Source organism: Notolabrus celidotus, chromosome 24 (assembly GCF_009762535.1).
Source record: "Notolabrus celidotus isolate fNotCel1 chromosome 24, fNotCel1.pri, whole genome shotgun sequence".
NCBI lineage: Eukaryota > Metazoa > Chordata > Actinopteri > Labriformes > Labridae > Notolabrus > Notolabrus celidotus.
The window spans coordinates 3,342,568-3,358,181 of NC_048295.1; positions in this window are offsets into that span (position 1 = coordinate 3,342,568).

Sequence of the window (15,614 nt, forward strand, 5' to 3'; positions counted from 1 at the left end):
CCCAGTGGGGCGGCAAGCATCCACTCTGTCTGCCTGATACTGGTGTCACGGCTGCAGGGAGAAGCCCACTGCTCATCGCTCTGACCGCCAGTTCAGTGGAGAAGACCAGCTTTTAATACCTGCACGTGTACACATGAGGTGTTGTGACAGACTATTAAAGTTAAGAGTCTTAATTGTTGGTATACAGCTTTTAAAAAGTTAGGTTGTTGCATCCAGCTAAAGATAACAGCATCCAACCCCTGAGACGAGTATTTTGAAGTCCTTTGACACCCTGAGACGAAAACAAACCTTTAGTTTGTCTCCATAGTTGATGCATTAATTTTTTACCCCCCAAAAATCTTTATTAAGATAATTAAAAACCTGATCCTGCTCTAAACCACATGCTGGAAATTCATTATCTCCAAACAGAGTGGCAAAGCAAACACGTCTCAATCATGCTGTTAATAGTGAGCAGTTCAATAATTTTAATGAGTAAATTCTGATGTTTTAAAGACATGAAGTGTGTCAGGAGGCATCAGTATTTTAACTTGTTTACAGATTTTGTTGTGTCTGGCGTATTTAATGTAATATTTGTTGTTAATGGTTCTCTACTGGGAATAGTTGGTGCTTGAATAAGAAGAAACTGGTGCAGAATTTTCACCCTGCAATTTGTTGTAGTCCACTTAAAGCTCCCATTTGCCATTTTTGCCTACTCAAAACATCACGCCTGTCTCCTTTAACCTTCCCTTTGAATGGCGCAGCTGCTGAACACCACATCCCAATCCCATCTGAGGCCGTGTCTATGAGTCAGACCAAACAACTTTCCCCGACATCGCAGCCTGTTCGGACTGTAATCAGGGACAGAGCCTCTGAAGCACAACCCCCACTTCAAAACACTCAACGTAAGAGCCGTAACCGGGTAGAGCGATTCCTCGCGCTGTCTTCGCCGCTCAACGCCGAGGCCACAACCAGCAGGACGGTGGCCCCTCCGCCGACGACTCAGCGTGGGATAATCAGAGAAAAGCGGCTGCCGGGATTACGGTGGGAGGAGTACAGCGGGTGTTGTGGGCTGTGGGTGAGCAAGGTGACGGCGTGTGGGAGAGGAGGGGTTCTCCCGGCCATCAGCAGACGCAGCGTGAGACGTGATAATCACCGACCCACCGTGGCCCCCAAAACCAGGCCGCTAACCATCCCTTATTGAGTGCAATCACGAAGAAGGGAGGCCCATCAGGACGAGAGGAACAAAAAGACACATCTGGGCTCACTTTTTGTTGTGAGAGAACACTTTTGGGGTGAAAGAAAGAAATGGAGAGTTTCTGAGTTTTGCAGAAGCCAAGAGGAAATCTGTAGGGTATAGGGACAGGACAGGAAGACACATTTCATGTTCTGGACCAAGAGAGAAGTAGTGACCATGTGTTTTGTTTTCATGATAGCTATCTTCTGCACACAATATATTAACTTGTGCATGCAAGATTATTAATAAATTATGATTAGATAATATATTATTTATATATTACAGGTTGATATATAAGAAATATAACTTTTCTGACTTCAGGGCTCTGTAGCTTAATAACATACGTATCTGATTTTGGCTTATCTGTTGCCTTGACATAAGCCTAAACATAGCAAGTGTAAGTTTTCCTTTGAAAAGCACTGAAATCCCTCACACAAGAGTTTTTTTTCTCTCCTTTAATGTACCTAATTGCATCGCTCTTCCCATCTGAATGCACACAATAAGAGCCGTTTTGTTATATAACCGCCAAACGTACAATTACCAGTCCCATTAACATCCTTTTGAAAAGACTGTAGGTGCACAAAAGAGATGGAGTGAATATGAGAGACTAAATTACAGACAGCAGATACCCCTTCACATTGATTGTCACATTAACACAATGAAGTCTTAAGTAGTTTCACGGGGGAAACTAAAGGAGAGGTGTTTCTATCTCTAGAGGTGACCAGGCAGGAAGAGGTGGGGGTCATTTTAAATCACACTTTAATTCAACAGAAGATGACAGCCATTGTCAACATGCTTCGTATCCAGTTTAATCCCTGCGAGGGAAAGTAATTTAGTGCCTGGGCATGCTCGGGGAGGCGAGTGGCTGATTTTTTATTCACTGTATGTGTGGTAAGTGGGCGGTGGTGGTGGGAGATGCTTTAAAAGTCTTTGAGTACAGGCATCTATCAGTGGCTGCAGGGATACTTTACATCCAGCTTCTAGTGTCTGCATGATTCAAGATGAAAGAAGACGAAAACATAGGATATAATATATATATATATCACACACTGTATGGAATAATATTAGGCTACTGAAACCTTTGAATTTAATTCATCAGGGTTTGGCTGTTTTTTTTCTTTGTAGGACATCAATCAATCAATCAATCAATCAATCTTTATTGAGGATAAACTTCCTTTAACAGGCAGGAACATCAAGCAGGACCAGACTCATGTTACACAGCCATCATGCATTGACCGACTTGGGTCTTGAAAGAGGGATAGAGGGGAGTAAGAGAGAGAGGTGATAGTGATGAGACGAGTAGTAGAAGCTGTTGCCGCTGGAGGCCAGGACGTCCGCAGCAGGAGGATGCTTACGGCAGCTCAGAGGGACCTACAAGACAAGGGAGCTCAGGGACTCCAGAAAGGTCTATGGTTAGTAACTTTCTATGGGACAGGCAGAGTTAAAGTAAGTGATGAAGGGTCGGGGGGATGATTATATCCTCAGTAACAAGGAGTTAAAACAACTAAACTTAAAGCAGCAACTCACCTTCAATAACACACAGCAGTCTAAGAGCTACAAAGAGTCGAGATGCTGACGCAGAACAAGAGCAAGCTGCACAAAGCTGCACAACCTCATGGGTGTGTTTGCACTTGAATGTCCTTAGCTCAGTATGTTTTGTCCATGTTGACACTCGAGCTGTTTTTCTCCAGAATATCTTCAAACTTTGTTTCTTATTGTTTTGGCAAAGTGGCTCTTCTCTACCTTTTTGGAGGGGAGTCTCATTTGAGTGCGTAACAATTGTTAATGTGCACATGTATTCACACTGTGGGATTTGTGAGCTCTTAGTGAGCTGAGTCATCTCCTTAATTCCTCTTCTGCTAGTTATTTCTTTGTGATTGCACTGCTTTCCTTCAGTGAATCATGCCTGTTGTGGGAGCAAGAATCCAGAACATTTCTTCCTTAGGCGCATTTTCTTAGATGAACTTTCAGAAAGTTGTACTTGTTGTGTGTCTCAGGATATGATCATGCACTCATACTTCCTGACCTGATGTGCGAGTTGACCTCTTTTTCTGCAGCCCTCATAATATAATTTAGAATGATTAACCTCACAGTGAGATTTGTCAGTGTGGATGCAGCAGCTCAAAATGCCACTTTCACCTGTTTTAAATGCGGCTTCTGTAGCGATGAGCTGTCTCTTTTTCTATCCTTTCAACTGTGTCTGCAACAGTGTCTGAATAACTTAAGGACATATCAAAACATCTGCAGGATTTGGGGTGTTGACTTTGGGAGAAAATATTGCAGCGTTGTGAGCTGAAATTAAATTAAGTATTGAGTCTGAGAGCAGGTATAGCAGAGGTCGGTTATGTTGTGCCGGACTTTATTGTTGAGCTCTAAAGCATTGTGGGTTTAAGCCAGCGAAGCATCTGTGAGCCACACATGAAAAGAGTTTCTGAAAGGAGGAATAAGGTCTTTGAAAGTTGGAGGAAAATGGGCTCAAATGTCCTGAATTGAATAAGCAGGGATGGTGGTCGTGATAGGGTCAAAGTCGGCCGCATCACCAGTGTCCAAAAAACAGATTAGACCTTGAGAGAGATGCGTGTGTGTCAGTCTCTATTTGGTATTGTGAGCTCTCTGTGTGTGTGTGTTCGTTGTTGCAGCAATTTGTTCCACACAGAGAAATATTAATGAATTCTCATCGCATCTTTGGCAACAAACCCAGGTTTAGTTTTGTCGTGCTTTATCAAATATATGTGGATTTGAAGTGAGGTATTATACTCTCTGCTGACATCAACATGTCTCATGTAAATGCTCCAGAGATGCACATATTTCTAGTCTGGGCTACACCTTTAAATCAAGGCAGTCAGTTCTATATTTTGTCAGGTTTTCAGAAGCTCCAAGAAGAAATTATCTGATCTGATTCCCCAAAAAATGACTCCCTATAATCCAGGGATGAGAATTAAAATGATTAGGCAGGAAATGAGAAGAAATATAACTCCGGACAGCTGGTGCTTGCATGAGATGTATGAATTATGACAGGTCAGTCCTGCTCTGAATATGTCCAATTGAATTCCCATCATTCCCACAAAGTGATGGATTTCCCTTCCTTTGACTACATTTCAGAGACCTCCTCGTATTAAGTCTGGTTTGCTTCTGTTGTGAGACACTCTGTATGTCACCTGTGCTGCCCTTCATGTAGCACACCCTCAGACAGTGTCTCTGTCTGACAGCAGAGATAAGGCTCCTCCATGTTGAGTTGTTTTTGTATCAGTATGCATCACTTTCAGCAGGCTGTGTTCTCACAGTGGAGGCAGGATATCAAACGGCTCAACCTGTCCTAAAAATGAGTACAGACAGGGCTAAGTGTGGGGAACAATCCCCTCAGTGGTGATGCTGAAATACACTTTGACTGTAGGTGTTTGGTCGTGTAGCTTTAATGGAAATTGAATGAAAAGCATCAAACTCTGAAGTATGATTTGACCTACTTAATCATACTTCTTTGTAAGTGTGTACTAATCTTCTCATCTTTGACTTTACCTCATCATTCAAATTCAGGGTACAGTATTGATCCCTCTTTCTCTCTGATGATGCTCCTTTAGAAATATCTTCCCAGAGGATGTCTTAGATATGAGGCACATTTGTTGTCTCTCTTACATAATCCTTTCATGAAGCCAAACCTTTGAATTTTCCGTGAGTAGGTCAAATTTCCACACACTCACATCCTCATACAGCAGAGAAAAGAAGAGACAGGACCACACCTCATCCTCGCTCATTATTAATGAAGGGGGTCAGCATCGACATGAGCGCTAACCTCCACGTAACACAAAGTGAGAAAACATGATATGAATTATGAAAAAGTGAACTGACAGAGTGAGTCGAGCTGGCTGCGGTGAAGCAAAGCGCTCAGACTAATGAGTCGTCCTGTGCTGCTGTAACATCACTGTTTCACATGCTGTGATGTGTGTTTGGTCAACACGCCTGGAAAACTCATAATTGGGCGAGTTGGTGCTTGTGAGGAAAGATAACTCCAGCTGAGCCGGGCTCTCGGTGCTCTGCGGCTCCTCAGCAGATAATGAGAAGTTTGTAGGGAAAACAAGTTGGGGCCAATTTTTAATGAAATAGTACGTTTTGGGAAAGGGTTGAGGTTTGCTGTTCTTAAATTAGACGAGTAAATAAATAGACTGAATGTTTGATGGTTCAGTTGAATACTAGCCAACATACACTGATAGTAATCCACACACTGATCAAACTTTCTCTCAAAGTAGTAGTAGGATAACTCACTTTATGTAACGTGAAGTTGATTGTCCACAGACTCTGGTGACAAACAACACGAGGGTCCTTTCCCCCTGCATGCTAGCAGGGGTCCTCTTCTCTGCTTGGTACGTTGGCTGAGAGTAAACCTCCAGTCTTATAATTCCCCCCACGTTCTTCAGATTCACAGCCACTCGCCGATCAATAGCGCTCTTTGAGCAAAGCAGAGGCCCTATTGTGGCAGCATTTGCCAGGGCCAAGCTGTTGGGCCGCCCATTGGTGTAGCTAAACCATGACGGATTCATCCCGGCCTGCTTCTCCCATTAGTCAGCCACTACGGGTGAAAACACGGACCTGAGGGTCCCCTAATGGGAATTTAATGCACTTCAATGTACCTGCAGCCAAATAGAAAAGAAAACCGCCGCTGTTTCTCCTCCGCAGATGATGACTCACGGCGGATATTAGATCTCCGCAGTCAGCGAGGCCGGCATGTATCATAAGCGGGGCCGTCTTTGTGTGCAGAAGCGGCTTCAAATTGTGTGCACCTGTGTGCCGCCGTTGGGAATATGGCTTAGTGGATGGATCGTTTCTTTTACTGGGAAGGAGGAGTGTGTTAAATGTGGAAGAGGTGTTGTTTTTGTATGAGAGTGTGTGTCAAGGTTTACCTCTTTGTTACACGTGCATGTCCTGTGTTGCACAAATTAACCTTTACCATGAGTTTGTGTAACCTGACATGCAGAATAAGCACAACACTCCTCGTTTCCACAAATGTTTCCCCATTCTTTTCAATTTGGCATACAGCATATAAATTATCTACACGGATTAAAGCATCACTCCGCACATCCTTAGTGTATCAACTGTGTAGGCTTTCCCTTTCTTCACATAAGAAAGATCCCCTTTCTGCCTGAGGCCTTAATTGATCTAATTACTCGCTCAATTTGACTTTTCCGATCCAAGCAGCCATTGAAGAATCCGTCTTTTTTTTGTCGGATGTTTTAATGGTGTCCTGGTTTGAGCACAGAGGCGAAAGTAAACAGTGTTTGTAATGCTAAATACTTAGCTGCTTACAAAGTATTTTATACCCACAGACACTGTATGCTCATTTGCGAGGTGCAGCCTGGGATTTTGCAGAGCAGAGCGTCTAAACAGGCTAACGAAAAATTAGCATTTTAATACTTCCTGGTGTTTAATTTTGTTCTTTGCCAGTTCTGTTGCACTTTAATGATGTTTGGAAAGTGAGAGGGAAATTACAGTAGTGGCGACATGGCTAAGAGCTTCATCCCAGTACATTTTCTGTCTGTCAAATGTTGCAGTAGGAAGGCTAAATTTAATCCTTCAACTACCTTTTCATGCTATTATCACCTGATCTTCATTAACATCTCCTGTTTCTGCAGAGGAGCTATTGATAGTCACCGGATAGAAAGCGAGGCTGCTTTATTTTGTGCTCTGTTCATGTTTTAGAAACCATATTTACTCAAATCCTAAGATGTGCAGACAGGCCTTCCTCACAGTGCTTTGGCCCCTTTGTCCCAAAAACCACGACCCCAACCCTCCAGCCATTAAACAGGAAGACCTAGCTAGTGGTCATAACCCCTGGACACACACACACACATGCGAACACACACCAACCCTGCAAAGACAGATATAAAACATGACAGTATCGGCAGGTTCGGGGATGGCTGCGCCTCCGAGGTGTTGGGATTCATAATGACCCTGTTCTCTTCTATCTGATGTGTATTGAGCGCTTGTGACACATAAAACTGTCGCGGCCGTGATGAGAAATAACCACTGTCAGCACGCATCTGCGCTTCAAAGGATTTAAGCATGGATGGAGGATGGAGGATGGAGGAGAGGGGGGAGGCAAAGGGCAGTCCGCATGGCAACGCAGCGTGATTCATACGCCCGGCTGCAGGACACAGGCGTCTTCAAAAAACACACTTCTGTTACCACGGCTCCGTCACTGCTTCTGAATGATGCTGAAACAATGATCAGGACGACAGGATGTCCGGTTCATGGGAACACTGCAGAAACTCAAATCTTAAGAAATGTATGGGTCTCATTTCTGGTCATAAATGTCCCAATAGAAGTCAAGATGGTGTGGCGTGGGGCAGATGCACAGCTGAGCTTTGTGCTCGTCCTCTTTGTTTAGTTTTCCATATTTCTGCATGTTTTCTGGAAGCTTCTGGACATACAGCACTACATGAATGATGGAGGCAGTTTTGAGCAGTGTAGCCAACATTGTATGAGTATAATTATACCTTAATCTGGACAAATGATTGGTCATCTCAGTCGTGGTTGAACCAGACTCTTCTGAATGAGTTCAGTAAAGCAATGGTGGATGTAAGTTAGAAGTTAGATGGTATAGACACAAATACCAGTGTCTGTCCTCTCATTAATAGTAATGAAGGCCACAGTCTAATTTCCTGTGCAGCCGTTAAACATGAAAACAGTCAGCCATAGTTTGTGCATCTCATTTAACACGGTAAAGCACAAACAAACAGCCTCCCATTCTCTCTCCTTCCTCCACTCTTTATGTTTTCAGGCACGGCAGACTAATGTGATTTTGAATGATGAGACACGCTCAGTGTGTGGTCCAACTCACAGAGGGGGTTTCGGGTAGTTCTACCTGTTAGCCGGCAGTTAGCCTAAGTGTCTGAGCGGACCGCCCGCCAAGAGGCAAGAATTTCAGTCCGGCAGGGGAGGAGCGGAGGGGAGGCGAAGGCGATTAGAATCGTGTGCCGCCTCCCAATCGTGTCATCAGTCTTTTGACATGAGGGGAGGTTTGTTAGACTCTGCACAAGTCAGACCAACTACATGCCTGAAATGTGAAATGTGAAATGTTATTCATGGATGTTTTCATTTTCTGTTTCTTTTTCAATTTAATAAAGATGTCTAACGAGGACTTCAGACCTTTGTGGAACAAAAAGGTTTATTATCAAACTTCTACAGGATTCAAAGTCACCACTCTGACTTCCCTGTTACCCTGTGCTTCAAGTATAGAAAGATAAATGCTGGTTCTCTTCTTATTTACTTGATGACATGTGTATTATGAAGTTTGGAGCCAGGCCAACATTATTGACATCTCCGTTCCTTCTTTATCCAACATTATGGAGACACATGGAGTCGTAACGCCTTCGAAAGGATGCAAGTGTCCCCTGATGCACTGTGGGTAATGTATTTAAGGTGCTGTTATGAGCTGCAAAGAGAAACAGTCATATGGAGAAGACAGGAATGGGTACTGGACTGGCAGCTGGTAAGAAGTCCTGGACACAGAAGCCTGCTGAAAAGGTCCCCACAGGGTTATATTCGCCATAACTGCTGTTACCTTATTGCACACACCTCCACACCCCTGCATCATGTCTTGACTTCATCTGCTTCTTAGTTCTCAGAGTAACTTTTTAACTAGTTTTGTGTCTACATCTTTGTTCAACAGAAGAGGATCTCAACCCCTCCCTGAGCTTGCTTCTGGAGCGACTCCATCCCTCCCTCGACGTTCGAAACCATCCCGTGGTTGCTGAGTGAGCGAGGAAACAAATCAAGGACAGGAGGCATGCATGGTGTTGTTCGGATGGGTGCTGTTGTGGAGGTAAGAAGGGAAGGGGGGGCGGGAGGCACCAGGGGTCTCATGCCTCTGCACAATCAGAGCGGTGCCTGGTTTTAATGAGGCGCCTGTTTATTAAGTCCACTCAGGGAGGCTGTGCAAGTGCTTAGCATTTGCTCTCTAATTAGGAAAGCTAAACAGTCCCTATTGCTGGGGATCAACCATTTGAGGAGGGTAGGGGAGGGGGGCTCGGTGAGACTGTGCATGGGGTGCAGATTGCTCGGCCAAAACAAATGAAGGAATGAAGGGAAGAGGAGGAGGAGGAGGCGAAGAAGGGAAAGACGAAGGGAAAAATAAATAGGTTTTTGTCTTTGCAAACAATAGGCTTAGATTTTGTAAGGAAGAGGAGAATTGATTTTCACACTCGAGGAATGATGAAGAAACCAATAACTTGGAGCGTTAGCAGGTGCTCCTATATGTGGAGGTGGATTCAGCATGGAACTCACTGCAAGGAGTCCCCCTAGTGGTCATTTAAAGAACTGCACCAGACAATCTCTTATTTTTTTACTTTCTTTGTTTGTCTTTTTTTCTTTTGTTCTGAATTCAAGCAGATTTGAAACATTTCATCACCTTCATTATGCACAGTTTCCTAAAACATGTGTTAACCACCAATAACTATGGAGTGACCATATTTCCTCTAAGAGTGTGTGTGGGCGAGAAAAAAAGTGTTTCCAGAAGCAGCACGACAGCCATGATGAGGATGTTGACAGGGAAAACAACACCATCCTGCCACAGCTCCTTTCCATCCACACAATAAATGCCTCCCTGATTACGCGCCTCCCCGCCTCGCAGATTGCTGTTAAAGTGCAAGAGGAGACGGAGCGTCTTTTTAGATTAAGACCCTGATCAAATTTTCATAACTCAATTTTAGTTCAGAGGAGGGGAGGGGGGATTTGAACGTGTGTGTGTGTATTTGCTGTAATCAGTTTTTCATTTTATCCAAGGCAAACTGTGTCACTGATGACAGAGTCCTGACAGACTTCGGCTTTTAGAAGTCAACGTAAGAAAGCAGAGGAGATTATTTAGTTTGAAAATGTGCATGAAAGTCACAAAAATAAACTCTACCTAAAGGATCACTTTATGTCATCAAACAGGGACTCATCCCCTCACACATTATCATTTCACTAATATTTCATCTGCCCTTTAATCAAGGTGAATGCTGAAGAGAGTAGTAATAGGCCAATATTTGCATGCCATGATGCAGTGTGATGAATAAAGCAGTATTTGTAGAGTGCTGCACGGTCTGAATTCTGCAGAACTTGAGACCATAGTTGAAATATCCAGTGTGACATGAAACCACACCTCCAAACAACACTACATTGCCAAGATGTGTGCGCATGTTTTTGATGACGATGGCTTTAAATGCATCAGAAGTCCACAGGAGGAAAAACACAAACATGACCCTACCTGTCGCTCCATTTTTCTTTCTGTCTCAGCATCTGCGTCCTAGTCTTCGTCAGTCAGCATGATGCTCAGTCTGTGTCAACCTTGAGATAGACAAACACATCAATGGAAACCATCGAGGGGACACAGTGTGTTTGTATATTCTTCCAATTATGGCTCTTTCCAAAACTAAAAAACACAGGCAACCACATCAGACGGTCTGTAGATTTTCCAGACTAGACTGACTTAAAAACATCTCAGCACATGAATCATTTTATTGTTTTTTATGGGACGTACTTTAATGACCCGTACCTCCAGGTTAAACCGGACTGTGTAGTCTATTTAAACAGTAAACACCTCCATTACAGTATTGCTGTATTGACTGGCAGTGCATGACCTTTCAGGTTGTAGCAGTGTGTGCTAATGGGAGTTTACACTTCATCTAATAACTGATCTTTAATGCCTCTTAACATCCACTCTCCATCTCTATCTCTAAAGCTTCGAGATGTGTCTGTCTCTGAGTCTGTCACCTCTCTCTCTCTCTCCTCCTCCCGCTCTCTCCCAGACAGTCGACTGGTATGGCGACACCACCAGACTGCGTGTATTTTTAGCCTGGCCACAGATGGGGGCCGTGGCAGCATGTCAGGGACTAGAATGTTCTTTATCTCAGCTGTCAGGCCAAAGCGGACCCTGTTCTCTTGGGGGGAGAAGATGAGAAAGAGGGGAAGCTTCTTCTTTCCCTCCCCTCTTTTCCTACACACTTCAAATTGAGGGGTTTAATTGGTCTTAAATAACTCCTTCTGTTCTGTTCTGAAATGGAGATGCTAGCAGTTGCTGCATCAGCTTCAAAGTGGGAGCTGAATCCAAACCTGTGATCAAGCAGAGGTGAAATTACAGGCCAGACTCTCTGAAAGGGCCGAACAGAGCTGATATGAGGACAAATTACCAGGTGATCATACTCTAGAATTACTGCCTGGTAGTTGTATGTCTGTGCCAACCTGTGAAGTTGGAGTATATAACAATAGGAAGACCATAGATGCAGACATGTTTGTGTATGGAGGATCATTGTATCAGTCTTTTAATCCGACTGCATGTTGTGCCAAATTTGAAAATATTCCCACTAGCAGATCATCTTTAAAGACCGGGACAGACGGACATCTTGAAGACAAAAAATACCCAAACATGCCACAATATGAGGAGAAGCAAGTTCCAGTTTTTCTTGTACTTGTGATATTTTCATTTCAAATAACAGCTCTGTCCTAAGCTGTGACAAAACTTGCTCTTAGAAAACCGAGTACACTTCCAACCCAGGCTTTAGTCACGGCCCAAATCCTGCCTCTGCTCTTGTATGCTCAAGACACCCCCCTGGTAAAACACTCAGCTGGTAGAATAACCATTTGATTCCCTCACGTCCTCCAAACACAGAGCAGGATGGCAGAGAGCAGTAACCGGGCCATCCAGACGATGAAGGCTTTTTTTTCCCTCTGCAGAGGGAGTAGAAATATATGCTTCAGGCTACAACTGCGGGTCAAGTGCTCGGCTTTGTGCATCACAGTTTGGAGTCTGCTGAGACTCTCCTCTGGCAGCGTTCACACACTCCAGCAGCAGGCCGGCTGTCCGCGTGAATATCAAGGAGGGCTGGGAGGGAGACGGGAAGGGAAGAGGAGGCTGACAGGGAGGAGGTGGTGGTGGGAGTGAGTAATGGAGGAGGTGGGTGGGTGGGAGAGGCAGGGAGAGGTGAGGGTTGAGAAGTCAGAAATGATCCAAGGTTCGGTTTGTCGGGCTGTCAGGTTTGGTTTAGGTGCAGTGAGCAGGTGTGTGAGAGGTTAGGAATGACTTCATATCACCTTTTTTACAAAATCAAGACAAAGAGAATTCACACACACGGAGTACTACCCAGAATGTGGAATTACAATGCCTCTTCTTAATGCATTTCTTATCTCATCAGAATGTAAACACCCACAATACATAAGCTAGTCTCTCCTGAGGATGTCTGTATGTGTTGACTCTTGATGCTCTGACACCAGCCTCAGTCCTTTCCTCACAAAGTTTACCAAGGTCTTGAATTTTCTTGACAGTCCTCTCAAGGCTGCGGACATCCTTTTTTGCTTTGCACACTTTTTCCCCATCACACTTACTTTCCCTTCCAGTCAATTTTCCATTGATATGCTTCACTACAACACTCTGCGAACACCCGGCCTTTTCAGGAACGACCTTCAGTGGCTTACCCTCTCTGTGGAGCGTGTTGATGCTTGTCTTCAGGACAGCGACAAGTCTTCCCTTTAAATGTAGTAGACCGAAAGAGATATAACTCTCTGAAACTTTAATATTCTAGTTGTATTTTATCTGTAGGCCTGAATGGAACTTGTGCATGATATTCTGATGTGTTGAGATGCATCTGTTTTAATATCTGCAGCTGTCTCCTTCAGAAGTCTGACTCTCAACAATCACTTCAGCCTTTAAAAAACAAGAAAAGTAAAGTGTATGATTTGACAGCAATCTGCAAGATGTGGCCTGAGCTTGGATGTTTGCTGTGCTAGGAAGAAACGATGATCAATATCACCTCTAATTAATATTTTTTTCCCAGCGGCGCAGTCGGAGTCAGACTCGGTTCAATAACGTGTCTTTCAAAAAGCGAGCTCTAATCAAGCCCGAAGGTCTCCCTCTGAATTTTTTTTGTTTGCATTTTGAGCCGCATTTCCATTTCCCGTCCCTTAAGGCAAGGTAAAACAGTCCCAAGGTATACCAGTGAAAGCTCCATACTCTGTACCGCATGACTGGCCTTCACCTGCAGCTCGGTCAATTGATATGGAAATGACAGGAAGTCAAGTTCCCCTGACTGAAGGCTAAATAATCGAGTACAAACGCAAACAAAACAAAAAGCAGAGAGGTAAACATAAAAAAAAAAAAAAGAGGAGTGACAGTGATGACTGCAGCAGTTGTGCCGCGTTGGCCGATCTAATTGTCAGCTTCATTTGCACTTTTCAAACGCAAGGTTACACCTGTCATCAGCGAGGGGAGCTTCAAATGGAAACCTGCAAATAAGCAACTCAAACTTTTATACATTAAAGTCAAGAGTGTTGACACAAACTTCACACTTCAAGGTTAGAGAGGCTTCAGTGTCATCTTTAAAGAGTCAGCAGTAAACACAAGTGTTATTTAAATAGTAGTTCTGAACCTGTGGGCACGGCTTTAGGAGGGTTTAATGGATCAAACAGGCCAGAAGCTCTGCCCCCCTTATTGCAGCTTGCAGGGTTGACAGGTGGTCTGCTCATTTATATGGGGTACCTGTTTAGAGCCTGTACCCTTCTTTACTTCATGCACATCACTGCACTACCTCTGGTCCTCGGTAATAACCCGCCAAATTGATCACATGAACATTTCTCATGTTCTGCACAGAGCACAGAGAAGCTGTAATTAGACTACAGACAAAGATTTCTTTTTTTCTATTCTCTCTCTCTCTTTATCCACTGAAGGTTGTCTTCATGATAACACGGCTACACTCACACAGTTGCCTTTTTGTAGGGAGACTAACATATTTAGTCCAGAGCCGTTTAATTAGGACTCAGTTTTGATGATTTTTTCCAAAGAGAGAAGCAGAAAAGCATCAGAGAATCAGAATGAATCATGGGAAACAGAAGGAAGAGGAAGCAGTTGATGCATATTAACAAAGAGAGCCGTAATCAAAGCCTTCAGAGGATGTATCCCATTGCACTCTGGTTTGTCAATGTGAGATGTCTTGCTGCCACAACACTGTAATACTCCTTCTCTTTATTGAGCCGTTCACAGGAGCAGAACAGTCAAAAACGAGGAGATTACAGGGCTGCTGCAGCTCCTATCTCTGCTATGAGTGAGGAAGTGGAACACCAGCAGGGAGACGCGGCAGTGTGCCAATCAATACCGGCCCCATGTTCTTCACGACTACACCAATTATCATCACCATCCACAGGAATGACACGTTGTTTGGGGGCTTTGCAGAAGGTCAGCGGCAGATTGGTGACACATGATGTTTCCATGGTACAAGTGTGTATAAATGATCCTCCGCTCTGTGATCATGAATTTACGCTTGTGTATTTGTTTACTAGTCATTAGCATCACACCTGACAGCGGAGGAAATGCTCATGACTAAGATTAGACACACAGTATATGACACAGGGCTCATATAGGACCAATCTGTGTCTATGTCTATACACACCTCTTTAAATGATCCTAATGTGTGTACCAGAGCATGGATCAACACTGTATGACTCATGTTACAGTTAAAAGCTCACTAACTTTACTAACTTACTGTCTTGTTGTTTCCTTACTGTCTTGTTGTGTCCTTACTGTCTTGTTGTGTCCTTAATGTCTTGTTGTGTCCTTACTGTCTTGTTGTGTCCTTACTGTCTTGTTGTGTCCTTACTGTGTTGTTGTGTCCTTACTGTCTTGTTGTGTTCTTACTGTCTAGTTGTGTCCTTACTGTCTTGTTGTGTCCTTACTGTCTTGTTGTGTCCTTACTGTCTTGTTGTGTCCTTACTGTCTTGTTGTGTCCTTACTGTCTTGGTGTGTCCTTACTGTCTTGTTGTGTCCTTACTGTCTTGTTGTGTCCTTACTGTGTTGTTGTGTCCTTACTGTCTTGGTGTGTCCTTATTGTCTTGTTGTGTCCTTACTGTGTCCTTACTGTCTTGTTGTGGCCTTACTGTCTTGTTGTGTCCTTACTGTGTTGTTGTGTCCTTACTGTCTTGTTGTGTCCTTACTGTCTTGTTGTGTCCTTACTGTCTTGGTGTGTCCTTACTGTCTTGTTGTGTCCTTACTGTCTAGTTGTGTCCTTACTGTCTTGTTGTGTCCTTACTGTCTTGTTGTGTCCTTACTGTGTTGTTGTGTCCTTACTGTGTTGTTGTGTCCTTACTGTGTTGTTGTGTCCTTACTGTGTTGTTGTGTCCTTACTGTGTTGTTGTGTCCTTACTGTCTTGTTGTGTCCTTACTGTCTTGTTGTGTCCTTACTGTCTTGTTGTGTCCTAACTGTGTCCTTACTGTCTTGTTGTGGCCTTACTGTCTTGTTGTGGCCTTACTGTCTTGGTGTGTCCTTACTGTCTTGGTGTGTCCTTACTGTCTTGTTGTGTCCTTACTGTCTTGTTGTTTCCTTACTCTCTTGTTGTTAAGCACCAGTGTTCCAATCACCACGTCAAATTCCTTGTGTGTGCAAGC